The following is a 13631-nucleotide window of genomic DNA, read 5'->3' as shown; positions in this document are numbered from 1 at the left end:
AAGGCATTTGAAGATGCTGACAAGGAGAATGCCCAACTCCAAACAGACAATAACCGCCTGAGGGTCGAGCTCATCAATCTGCGCAACAAGCAGTCGGACGAGCTGGACCAAGAGCAGAACCGGCTGACTGAGGAGAATGAGCGGGACAACTTGGCTCGGCTGAAGATCACCTGGAACCTCCTTTACCCAGAAATAGACTTTGAGGTCTATAAGCTGAGGTATGATTACGCCACTGCGGTGTATGATGCCCAGCAACTGGGTGATGCTCCACCGCCTCGCTTCAAAGACTGGGTTGCTGAACAGCGATATGAAGTCTCTAATGACGAGGAGCCGGCGGCGGATGATCATAACGAAGGTCAAGCCAGCCAGACTCAGCCGGAGCAGCATCCACCTCAGCCTTAGGCGGGCCTCCCCAACTTCTGTGGCAGTATGCCAACTATTTTCTTTACCGGCTTGTATGCCGTATTTTGTTGTATCTTTACCAACCATGGGGTTGGATTAACATTTTATTTTTTTGTTTCTTCGCCGGATGTAACTCCGGTTAAAACATCTTCTGGCCTTTGAGCCAGTTTAAATATTTAATGAAGTATTCCGGCTCAGCCGGTTGTTTATACTTGTTTGTGTTTGAGTTTTTCAATTTGAATTTTGCATCTGTTTGCAATTCTTTAATATTTTGCCTAACTTAAAAAAGCATGCGGCAATTTGCAATCCGGGTGCTCTTGCCCCTGGGCGGCTATGTGGTTGGTTTTATTTCAAGCTGATTGATTGGCTTGAAAACACTTGATACTAGGAGAAGTATGGAGTGTTTTTAGGCCAATCAATCACAATGGTGATTGCCCCAAACCAAGTGCATAGCCAGCCATAAAAGCGGCTGCTTTGAGCTTCTTACCCAGGCGGTTATATTCCGTCTGGGGTTAACGCGTAGCCATTACACAATCTTTTTCCCTAATAGGGGAAGTGAGTGCAACTTTGGAATAAATAACCCAAGTAAGAATTTCAACCGATGATCGACTGATGCCTTAGGGCATCCGGTACTTGGTAACTTAATCGTTCTTCATAGATTATTCTGGTCAGACAGCTATGAATTGACCAATTTGGTCGTTCAATTTTCACCATCTGCATTTGTACATAGAACCTACGAATAGTCTGTTCTCTGCGACGATTGCACCCGGAGGGGTGTCGCTGGAAGCTTTTGTCCATATTGGGACAGGCGGTTTTATAAAATAAGCAACCATTCGGCCGTATTGGCCTTTGGTCTTGTTTGAGACCGGTTGTATAGCCACTAAGCGTTTTTGTGCTTAGTTTTTAATCGGATCATTGGCCGAGCGTTATTACAACATTGGATTTACACTAAATATCGAACTTAGTTGGTTGAACGAATAGTCCGTCCGAGTATTACCCAGGCGGTCAAGCAATTTATTAAATTACACTATCAAACGTAATTAATTAAACAAAGAGTCCGTCTGATTTACCCAGGCGGACTAGATTGCGCTAAGTATCAAACTTAGTTATTCAAACAAAGAGTCCGTCTGAGTTTTACCCAGGCGGACAAACGGTTATAATATTCAACCAAACCAAGTATCAAACTTTGTAAGTTAAACACAGGGTCCGTCTGGGTATTGCCCAGGCGGACGAACAATAAAAAAGGCAAAATAAGTCTGCAAACAAAGCCTGAATTTTCATTAATTGACTTACTGTTTACAAAAATTATACATTCTCAGAAGTAGTACTTTTTTAGATTGTCTACATTCCAAGTTCTAGGCAGGCGGCGGCCGTCCGGGGTTTCCAGACGGTAGGTGTCGTTCAAGACTTCTTCATAAATCCGGTAGGGGCCTTCCCAATTAGGGGTTAGCTTCCCAGCCTCATTGGCCCTACCGGTTGCCTCCATTTTTCGTAACACGAAGTCATCCACTTTCAGGGGACGCTTGTGCACTTTCTTGTTATAAGCTCTGGTCATTCTTAGACGGTATATCTCATGGCGCAGGGTAGCATTGCCCTTGCGTTCCGGGAGGGAGTCCAATGCCAGCCGCATGGCCTCCCAATTTGCCTCTTCATCATAGAGCATAACTCTGATAGTCGGCTCATAATGCTCAATGGGCTAGACGGCTTCAGCACCGTATACCATAAGAAATGGGGTTTCTCCGGTTGCCCCTTTAGCAGTAGTCCGGATGGCCCACAGGACATGAATTAATTCTTCTTCCCATAAACCACCGGCTCTTTCAATTTTCTTTTTTATGGCGTTTGAGATGAGTTTGTTGAAGGCTTCAACTTGGTCGTTTGCTTGGGGTCGGCCGACTGATGCAAAACAATGTGAGATACCCTGATCTCCCAACCAAGTCTTGAGATGGGGGGTCTCAAACTGAGGGCCATTATCAAACACCATAGACATAGGTACCCCAAACCGGGTGATGATGTTCTTCCAGATGAAGGAGATGACATCCTTTGTCTTGATGTTCTTAACCGGCTCAGCTTCTACCCATTTGGTGAAATAATCCACAGCCACCAAAATGTAGCGCTTTCCGCCTGGTGCAGGCGTATATGGACCCAAGATATCCATGCCCCATTTGGCAAATGGGACTGGGCTGTGGATTGTCGTCAGATCAGTAGCCGGGCGGCGAATCAGTGGGCCAAACCTTTGGCACTTGTCACATCTTTTGACTAACTCCTTGGCGTCTGCTTCAAGAGTAGGCCAAAAGTAATGCCGCCTGGCTCTGACGGCTAAGGACCTGCCGCCTATATGAGAGGCGCAGTATCCGGCATGCAATTCTTCGAGAATTTCTTTCCCCTTCTCTGGGGTAACACACTTCAATAAAGGTTTGAGGAAACCCGTCTTGAAGAGTTCTCCATTTCTCAACTCGAAGTTTGTCGCTCGCTTTTTCATGACGGCTGCCTCCTGTGGTGAATCAGGAAGCTTACCGTCTGCTAAATATGCCCGGATGCCGTCCATCCAAGTAGAGCTTCGGTCTAAGATTCCAATGGGCTCTTCATGTATGCTTCTCTTTTCAAGAACTTCCCAAAAGACCGACTGAGGAGTATCACAGCAGGCGGAACAAGCTAATTTAGACAACGCATCTGCCTGGTTGTTATCTGACCTGGGCACTTGATTCAGGTGGAATTCCTCAAGTGTCCCAGTCTCTTCTTTGACTGCCTGAAGATATTTGATCATAGCCGGATGAGTTGCCTCATATGCTCCCTCATACTAGCTGACGACCAACTGTGAATCAGAATAGGTGTCAATTTTAGTTGCCCCTGCCGCCTTACACATGCGGATTCCAGCTAGCAGGGCTTCATATTCCGCCTCGTTATTTGAGGCTTGAAACTTAAACCGCAATGCGTATTCAAATTTGTCCCCCTCAGGGGACTCATATATGATTCCTGCACCGCAGCCGTTCTTCGTTGAGCTTCCGTCTACATACACTTTCCAAACATGGTCAATATTATCCGGTTGCACTGGTCGTGTCATTTCAACAATGAAGTCGGCAAACGCCTGACCTTTCACTGCCTTTCTAGGTTCAAAAGTGATTTCAAGACTTTGCATTTCAATAGCACATTTCAACATTCTGCCGGATGACTCCAAAGTAGACATTGGCCGCTTGATGGGCTGGTCGGTGTAGATTACTACCGGATGAGCCAGGAAATACGGTTTCAATTTCTTGAAAGCCATATACAGGGCAAGGCCAAATTTTTCTACCATGGGGTACCGGAGCTCAGCATTTTTTAAGACATGGCTAATGAAATAGACCGGAAGCTGAACACCGTCTCTCTCAGCAAGGAGAACGACACTGAGGGCATGATCTGAGACGGCTAAGTACATGTATAACACCTCCCTAGGCAGTGGACTAACAAGCTTTGGCAAAGAGTGGAGGTGCTCTTTCAGACGTTGAAAGGCCGCCTCAGCCTCATCCCCCCATTCAAATCTGGTCTTTTTCCTGATTGCTTGGAAGAAGTAAAGGCATTTGTCACCTGACTGGCTGAGGAATCTCCCCAGAGCAGCAAGGAAACCGGTTAGTCTCTATGCTTCCTTGATAGTGCGGGGTGACTTCATGTCAATCACCGCATGTATTTTCTCAGGGTTAGCCTCTATCCCCCTTTGATCAATCAGGAATCCGAGAAACTTCCCAAACTCAACACCAAAGACGCATTTCTTAGGATTCAACATGACCTTATGCCGCCTGAGTGTGGTGAAGGTTTCTCGGAGATCGGCAAGGTGATCCGCCTGCTGTTTGGATTTGACTATCATGTCATCAATGTATGCCTCTACATTCCTCCCAATTTGATTAATAAAGACAGTATTAATCATCCGTTGGAACGTAGCCAGCGCATTTTTCAAGCTAAACGGCATCACCGTGTAACAGAATAGCCCCTGATCATGGACGAAGGCCGTCTTTTCTTGATCTTTCTTCCATAGGAGTATCTGATGGAAGCCGGAGTAGGCATCCATAAAACTCATCAAGGCATGCCCAGCTGTTGAATCGACCAGACTGTCGATCTTAGGAAGCGGATAACTGTCCTTGGGACATGCCTTGTTGAGATCTGTGTAATCAACACACAACCGCCTGGTACCATTCGGCTTCTTTACAAGCACAACATTTGCCACCCAGTTGGGGAAATTACATGGCCGAATGAACCCAGCATCCAACAACTTTTTTACTTCGGCAGCTGCCGCCTGACTTCTTTCCTCGCCGTGATTTCTTTTCTTTTGCCGGATGGGCTTCTTTTTAGGATCCACGACGAGTTTGTGGACAGCAAGATCAGGGCTGACGCCTGGCATCTCTTCCACTTTAAAGGCAAAAATGTCTTTGAATTCTTTCAGTAGAAGGTGCAAGTCTGCATCTAACTTAGCAAAGGCAACCGTCCCAACCTTCACGGTACGCTCCGAACGGCTGTCGTCCAGAGGTATGTCAATATGCTCACAAGCCGGTTGGGGACGGAGCTCATCTGACCGTTCACCGGTCAGTGATTGCTATTTCTTCTCCTTCTTCACCTCCACCAGCATAGGTGCCTTTCTTTTCTTTCCGGCTGCTGGTGGGGCTGGAGTTTGATCGGCCTCCTTGACATTGTCAAGGTCTATTGGCTCCTGGCCGCCTGGGGCCACGGTATCTCTGACAGCTCAGAGATAGCACTCCCGGGCCGTCTTCTGATCCCCATTCAAGGAACCAACAGAGTCGTCATCCCTCTCATACTTGATGAGCATGAGAGAAGGGATGATTACAGCTTTGGATTCGTTGAGGGTTGGCCGGCCCAAGATAATGTTGTAGGCGGTCAGCTCCTCAACGACCAAAAACTTGACGACCAGATGTCGCCCTTTTCCCTTCTCACCCAGCCGGATGGGTAGATCGACTCTTCCGACTGGGTAGACCATCCCCCCGCCAAAGCCAACTAGGGGGTGGGTGACCGGATGCAAGCTGCTGTCATTATATTTCAGCTTCTGCAAGCACCGGAGGCTGATGATGTCTGATGAGCTGCCGGTATCAATAAGGATCTGCCCGACCAGTTGGTTGGTAACCTTACATTCAATGACGACCGGGTCATCATGTGGGCGACGAACACTGCTCCTATCTTTCTGAGTGATCAGAACATCTGGGAAGGAGGTGCTTGTAGATGCCTGCCCATCATCATCTTTATCCATCTTTCGAAGATGGCTCTTGGTGCCCCGGATGGTAAGACCACCGCATGAGAACCCGCCTGCTATTGTGTAGGCCGGCTCCTTGTCGGTATCCGAGCTACTAGCAGGCTGGGGGGTAGTCTTAAATGACTGACCCTTATTCTTCTTCTTAGCCCCGGCTGGGGACTTAGAAATATAGGACTTAAGCATTCCCTTGTCAGCCAGACGGTCCAACGTCCGTTGAAGGCTGAAGCAGTCGTTGGTGTCATGGCCAACTTCCTCATGGTATTGGCAAAATTTATTTTTGTTCCTTGATTGAACGGAACTTTTCATTGGATTCGGCTTCTCTAGGGACAGCCGGTCCTTAATCTCCATGAGGATGGAGTTGCAGTCCTTGTTAAACTCGTACTTTGGGACGTACGGTTTAAATTCTTTCTTCTTCTTCTGGGACGGCTGGTCAGAATCACTTACCGCCCAGATTTCTTTTCTTTTCTTGCTCTCTTCTTTCTTTTTAGCCGGCTGAGCAGGCCGGTTGTCTTTCTGCTTGTCGGACTTCCTAGAGTCCGACTGGCTACCAGGCGAGCAGAGGTCGGTAGCTTGAATGTAGCTTTCCGCCTCCCTCAGGGCCGCCTGTAGGGTGAAAGCCCCTTTTCTGATTAGGTCGAACTTAAAGGTCGACTCGTCTCTCAGACCTTTGCAATAGTCTGTAAAAGCTACCTCATCAGACAGTCCCTAAATATGAATTCTGATCAGATTGAATCGCTTGACATATGAGTGCAACCCTTCTCTCTTTCCCTGCTTAACAGTGCTCAAATCAAGGCTTGTTTTCTTAGCAGGGATGTTCATTGAGAAGTTGGAAGCAAACAGGAAGGCAAGCTTCCTGAAACTATCGATGCACCCGGCTGGCAGATTACCAAACCATTGTTGGGCAATGCCCTTCAATGTAGCCGGGAAGCACCGACACCAAGAGGCATCATCCAACCCCTGCAGATACATGAGGTACCAACCAATACATTCTTAACCTTGGTTGGCTGGGCCGCCTCGGTTATCTCCCGGGTGAACGCAGAAGGCTGTTCACCCAGGCGCAGTAGGCGAAGCTTCCAGTCCAATGGCTGGACATTTGGATATGTCGCCTGACCTCCAAAGAGAGCTGGCTGCATGAAGTGAGGAGGATACTGTCCGTAAGCCTGGGTAGGCACGTACGGTACAACTCCAATCATATGAGGGCCAGAATGGACGGTATTACCGCCTATCTGGCTCTCATGCAAGGAGGGCACACTCCCTGCAGAAATGTTGTTGAAACTGTCTGGAAAGTTCGACGTTGAAGCCGACTCAGACAACGATTGGTTTCTCTTCCGGTTAATGATTTCCCGGGCATCGAGAATAGATTTTTTGCTTCCCACCGCATGCTGAGTCCGGCGGGTGTTGTTGTTGTTCCTCTGAGGAAGGAGAATTTTTTACCAATCAATGGTCCCGGCTGCCTTCTCCTTTGGATGAGGAGTGGGTTGCCGGTCTCTGAGTGACTTCCCCTTCTCTGGAGGAGTCTTCTTCGCCGACTGACCTTTACTTGGGCCAGCCCGGCTTTGGGTGATCAGCTCTTTAATTTCACCCTTGAAACTTGTCATGAATCTCATGAGTTCGTCTCGGGTGACAGGTGCTGATCCAGCGGCCGTTTGGGTTTCCCCTTCCTGCTGCCCAGAGGGTCGGCTTGTACCCTCCTGGGAGGCACCCCGCTCCAGAGTGTCTCTGGGCCGGATGCGCTTGGTTCCGAGAGAGCCGTCATCGGGTGTAAAGGTTTCGACAAGAGGATCTTTATCCTCATGGTCTGTAAAAACTTCTGGGTCATCGCCCAGACGGTTAGGGGGTGGCACAGACTCTTGAACCATCTTCGAGGTACTCTCCCCACAGACGGCGCCAAATGTTTTGGGTGTTTTTGTCCCTTAGGAGAGTTACGTCACGAAGTCTGATCCGGCTGAGCTGTACCTGCAAAATAACGGAGACTCCGGGTGGTTGGAGCTCCGCCTCCGACGGTCAAGTTAGTAACTTGAAACGGAATAAAGAGAACGGAAATTTAGGTGGGTATCTGCTCGGATTCCAAGCTCAGGTCTTTAGCTGATGTAAGAGAATACAGGTGTAATAAATGATTGAATGTGTCCCCAAAATGGGGAAATATCTCCCTATTTATAGGGTCGTTGGAGAATGTGCCCCTTCCTAGGTCATTTGACCTACATTTTAGTGGGCTACGCCGTTTTACGGCGCTCTTAGGGATTTGGGCCCTTGAAGGCCGCCATTTCAGAGGCATATCTGGGGGCGCCAAGTGTCAAGAGGATGTTAAGCCACATGGGCCATCCTGACCTCGACACGTGGCGTCCTCTCGTTGGTCCACGTGTCTAGGGTATAAATACCCCAAACAAGGCCAATGGCCGAATATTATTAATCAATAGAGGCAGAAGACCACAGTCTACTCCAACGTGAGTATGACCGTCTGCTCCAACATGAGTCAGATAACCGGCGACGTCCATTCGGGCGAGTTCGTCGAGGAGAAGCATCTCCCATTTGGGTGGCACATTTCTCTAGTAATACATCAAGCGACCCTACCGAATGCTAAGGCAGCACTCGCAGTTGTTTGATTTAATCTAAAGTGAAATCTAAAAAGCATAGAGTTTTCCAACTGTTCTAGTACAAATGGAAAACGGTTACTATTTCATGATTAGAGGCTATCGAGGCCAATGGCCGGATGATAAACTAAGTTAATAACTTAGTAGCTAAACTAATGTCCAAGGGATATGAGGCCCATGGCCAGATAATAAACTAAGCTAAAAACTTAGTGGCTATACAAACCGTCTTAAAAAGAGGTCGGATGGTTATCTATTTTTTATAAATCCTTCTGCTCCAACATGAGTAAGGCCGTCTACTCCAACATGAGTCAGATAACCGACGATGTCCATTCAGGCGAATTTGTCGAGGAGAAGCATCTCCCATTTGGGTGGCACATTGCTCTACACACATGCATGCGGCAAAAATTGAACGACCTAATTGGTCAACTCATAGCCTCCTGACCTGGGTAATCTAAAGAACGACTAAGTTTTCGAGAACTGAATGTCTAAAAGACATCAGCTGGTAACCGGCCGAAGTTCTTACCTAGATTACCTTTCGGAATTATATGAGTCCACCCAATGAGAAAAAAGGACATTAAAAGTATAATTACAAACTTACCAGGCGGTCATTTTGCCTCTTGTCCTACCAGGCGGCCATTTTCCTCCTATCCTATCAGGCGACCATTTTGCCTCCTGTCCTACCAGGTGGCCATTTGCCTCCTGTCCTATCAGGCGGCCATTTTGCCTCCTGGCCTACCAGGCAGCCATTTGCCTCCTGCTCTATGATGTGTCAGGCGACCATTTTGCCTCCTGTCCTACCAGGCGGCCATTTGCCTCCTGCTCTATGATATGTCAGGCGGCCATTTTGCCTCCTATCCTACTAGGCGGCCATTTGCCTCCTGCTCTATGATATGTCAGGCGGCCATTTTGCCTCCTATCCTACCAGGCGGCCATTTTGCCTCCTATCCTACCAGGCGGCCATTTGCCTCCTGCTCTATGATATGTCAGGCGGCCATTTTGCCTCCTGTCTTACTAGGCGGCCATTTGCCTCATGTCCTGTCAGGCGGCCAATCGCCTCCTGCCTTATGAGATATCAAACATCTCAAAAATATTCTAATTCCCCCAAGGGTCATATGACCACCATAGTGGGGCATAAAGAACTGAAAGTCGTCATCTGTCTAGTTCAAGCGGCAATCATTATTATGATTGATTAACTTAGAAAATGTTATACCATTTAAGGTATCAAATTTTCCAAGTTAATCAAATCTCTCTTTTATTGAACTAGACACATGCCGACCAAAGAGCTTTTAAACAAGCGGCAAAGCCTTGATTTCGAAAGGAGGGATTCCTCTTGAAAGAGAAATTACCCCTTCCGAGGGGCTAATGTTTGGGGTAAAATTACCCTCTATATGTGGACCAATGCCACTGCAACACGTGTCCGCAAGCTCAGAGCTTTATGAGTCAATTAGAGCATGACACGTGTCACTCAATGATAGAAGAGTGATAATGGGCTCTAAGCCCACAAACCTATAGCTTTTTAGGTTAAATGACCTAAAAGGCACATATCCCAATGCTCTATAAATACCGATCTTCACATCAGTTCAAAGGGAGTTAATTCATTCTCCAAGGGCCATGCCCCCCACAATCACTCTCCCTTCTCTCTACTTTCTCTCTCGAAAAATACATTATTTCGATCACTAACTTGATCGTCGGAGGCGGACCTCCGGCCCCCTCGGGGTCCGTTGTTTTACAGGTGATTGGGTCGTGCGTGTGTTGCATTGCGGATCTGTCTCCCGAGGGACATACACACCCTCCATTCGGGTACGTACAAAAAACCCCGAAACAAAACACATTCAAACAAAGCTTTTTGAATCAAATGAAAGTCAAACACATTCAAACAAAGATTTTTGAATCGAATGAAAGTCTAGCTATCCGTAACAAGCAAAAAAGGCCTATCCGTAACGGGCAGCGGGCGTTACGTATGCCACCGTTACGGATAGCTAGTGTTATTTGTAACGGGGCAGTGTCCGTTACGAATAACGGGTTTTTTATAACGGGCATTTCAAGTGCCCGTTACAAATAACGGGTTATTTGTTACGGGCATTTCAAGTGCCCGTTACGAATAACCCGTTATTCTTAACGGGCATTTCAAGAGCCCGTTACAAATAACCCGTTATTCGTAATGAACATTTCAAGTGCCCGTTACGAATAACGACTTATTTGTAACAAGAATTTCAACTACCCGTTACAAATAACGGGGTTACAAATAGTGTGTACCCAAATTTTTTTTTTGAAAAAATCCATCATATGTTGATTTGGGGTATTTAATACCCTCAATTGGACCAATGAGAGAGCGACACGTGTCGCCCTAGGAGGCGTCCAAATGGCCCCTTTTGATGCGTGACATGTGTCACTCAGATATCCCTCCCTGAAATGGCGGCCTTCAAGGCCCAAACTTTGAGGGCGCGCAAAACGGCGTGCCCTAATCCCTAGGTTATCAAACCCTAGGGAGGGCACACTTTCTAAGGCCCCTATAAATAGGGACCTTCCCCTCATCTATGAGAACACATTACTTTTTGCAATCATTATTGAGTTGTCGTTCTCAAGAAACAGACAACACCTTAGCTCGAAATCTGAGTAGATAACTTAATTTCCGCACGTTTTATTCTGAATCCGTACTAACTTAATCTTCGGAGGCGGACCACTGATGAGTGTCATTTATGGCACTCATTTGGTTCTTTTTAGGGCGAATTTCATGTTATTCTATAGCTCTTTCAATTAGCTTTTCCTTAATTTTACTCTTTATTTCTTTTAGTTTGTATTTTCTTAGTTGGATTTCTTTCTTTATGCATTTCTTGGTTTATTTTGTTATTTTCTCTTTTATTTGCTTGTTTTCCTTTATTTTTCAGGATAAGGTCGTTATCCAAGTTTCCCGAGTCCTCTTCCCAAGTTTGGCATTGATTAGGATGTCAAATGTTCTCCATTTGAATCTCAAGCATGGAGAAGTGCAAGTTCCTAAAGTCCTTAAGCTGTGCATTTAAGCTGTGGGGGCATGGTTTCTAGTGTTGAACCAACAAACATGGAGTTTAGAAACTGCAAGGTCACGCGTTTATCAAGAGCATTAAATGGAACGCATGAGGAGCATCGACATGATAGAGAAGAGGGTTGCCCTGTTCCTAGGCGCGCGCGCGCGGCTATTGTGTGGCCGCGCGACCAGGTGGCGTGGGCGCGCCTGTCTGGGTCTCTGTTCCGTACCCAGATTTGCGCGGCCGTGCTCTCCCTTATAGTTGGTCGCGCCTGACGCGTTTATTTGGGGACGATCTAACTAACTTCTCTTAGTTAGTTTTACTATAAATAGATTTTCATTCTATTTTTAGAGAGGGAGGAATTTAATTAAGAAATTAGAATAGAATTAGAATTAGAATTTTAGAGAGAGAAACTCTAGATTGTAGAGAGAGAAGTTCTTGATTGATGATTGAAGATTGGTAATTCTAGCATTTTCTCCATTGAATTGACAAGTTTGTAAGGATTTCTTTTTCTTTAATGCAATCTTTAGCGTATCATTTCAATTACTTGTTGATTGTTCAAGTTTGAATTGAATTTGTGATTGAATTAGTTTTATTGATATAATGATGATAAAATTGTTTATTAGCTTAGTTTTGATCTTGATTTCAATAAATTGTGAGTAGTTCTCTTGTTAGGGGAATGGTAAAGCATATATGAGTAATGGATTGATGCTAATTGGGGGAAATTGATGGAGTTGATGTTGTGATTAAATTGGTTGATTGATTAGGTGCATGTTTGTGATTAATTGAAGATTAGCTAATGTTTAATATTACACTAGAATGCATTGTAAGCTCGCATTGATACATAAAATTAATTTGTGGCTTGCTTTTGTCGATTGAGTAGGTTTGCAAGGTTCCTAGTTAGAGTCTCTCGTAGTTAACGCTAGCTTGACCTCTAGGAGATTAGCCTACCTTACTCTCTTGATTGCTTAATTTATTTTCCCTCGCAACACTCGACTTAGTCATCTCCAATCCCAATTAGCTATGTCCATTCCGAGTATATGCGGATCCTAACCCTAGTGCTTGATAAATTTGATTTCATTTTTGGTTGTTTGATTGTTTAGAATATACACACCTCACTTCATTGCTTCGAAATAGCTTAGCTTTAACATTAGCATTCACCTCTCATTCCTAGTGGTTCGACCCTCGACTTACTCTATGCTTGGTATAGGGGTGTGCTGAGAGATTACAAGTTTTGTTTTGACCGAGGGTAGATTAGTTTTCAACGACCTTTCAAAAATCGCGCTGTCGCCGGGGAATGCCGTAGATGATTGCTTTTGTTGTTGAGTCTATTTCATCTTATTTGCAAAAATACAAAAAGATTTTCTTCTTTAGGCTACACTTGTAGCCGTGTTACTAATAGTTTCATTGAGTTTTGTATGCATAGAGCATGAGGACGTTCCCTTGTACCTTCTGATCTGGAAATCGAGAGGACACTTTCTAGGAGAAGGATTGCTAGTAGGACTTTGAGCACAAGTTCTTCAAGTGAAGATGAAGAAGAAGAACAAAGCATGGGAGAAAATCCGAGAGTAGCCTTGAAGGAATTGGGAAATCCCGGTGCATATAGGTTTGAAGTGGGATTGCATTGCCAATAACACCGGCGAATGACTTTGAAACAAGACCGGCCATGATCACTTTGATTGAAAGGAGACAATTTAGTGGGGCTAAGAGTGAGAGTCCACTAAACCATCTCAAAGAGTTTGAGAAGAATTGTAACACAATTAAAGTAAATGGTGTTTCTCAAGAGTTTATCCGGCTCAAGTTGTTCCCCTTCTCTCTCTTAGGTCGAGCCTTGGAATGGTTGGACAAGGAGGTTAAGCCGAATTCTCTTAGAACATGGGATGAAGTTACCAAGGAATTCGTGTCTAGGTTCTACCCCCAAAAGAAAACGGCGGAGGCAAGGACTTTGATCCAAAGATTCAAGCAAAAACCTAGTGAGAGCTTGTATGAAGCTTGGGAAGATATAAGGAGTATCAAAGAGAATGCCCCCATCGTGGCATAACCTAAATCATTCAAATTTTCTATGGAGGGTTAATGATGTGAATTATTGATCCGAAAATCAACAAAACACAAGGGATATGTTTAAGTCTAATTCTATACAGGAAATCCACCAAGAATTAAACAAAAACTAAGATTAATCAATTAAGAATCCACCTAATTAATCAATCCAAACGAATGTTTTATCTAAAACAAGCAAAATAGCAATTGATCACAATCAACAAAACTTAAGTGTTTAAACTTAAAACAATGTATATTAATCTCTCTATAATTCGTGTGTTTTACAGCCCTATTTATAGACTTAGTTTACCTAGGAAGATTAGGACAAGTTCCTAATTTAATCCTAATTAAACTAGAATTCTAACT

General features: G+C 45.3%; 1 non-coding gene across 1 annotated transcript; it reads right to left on the bottom strand.

Annotated features, from left to right (window-relative positions):
* Positions 1–13162: 13162 nt before the first annotated feature.
* Positions 13163–13267, bottom strand: LOC145561145 (small nucleolar RNA R71). Its single transcript, XR_014093722.1, has one exon. It is a non-coding gene; the product is annotated as a small nucleolar RNA R71 (small nucleolar RNA).
* Positions 13268–13631: the final 364 nt, after the last annotated feature.

This window comes from Chenopodium album, chromosome 9 (assembly GCF_948465745.1).
Source record: "Chenopodium album chromosome 9, dcCheAlbu1.1, whole genome shotgun sequence".
Taxonomy (NCBI): Eukaryota; Viridiplantae; Streptophyta; class Magnoliopsida; order Caryophyllales; family Amaranthaceae; genus Chenopodium; species Chenopodium album.
The sequence above is the reverse complement of the archived record's forward strand: the minus strand, read 5'-3'. Positions and strand labels throughout refer to the sequence as shown.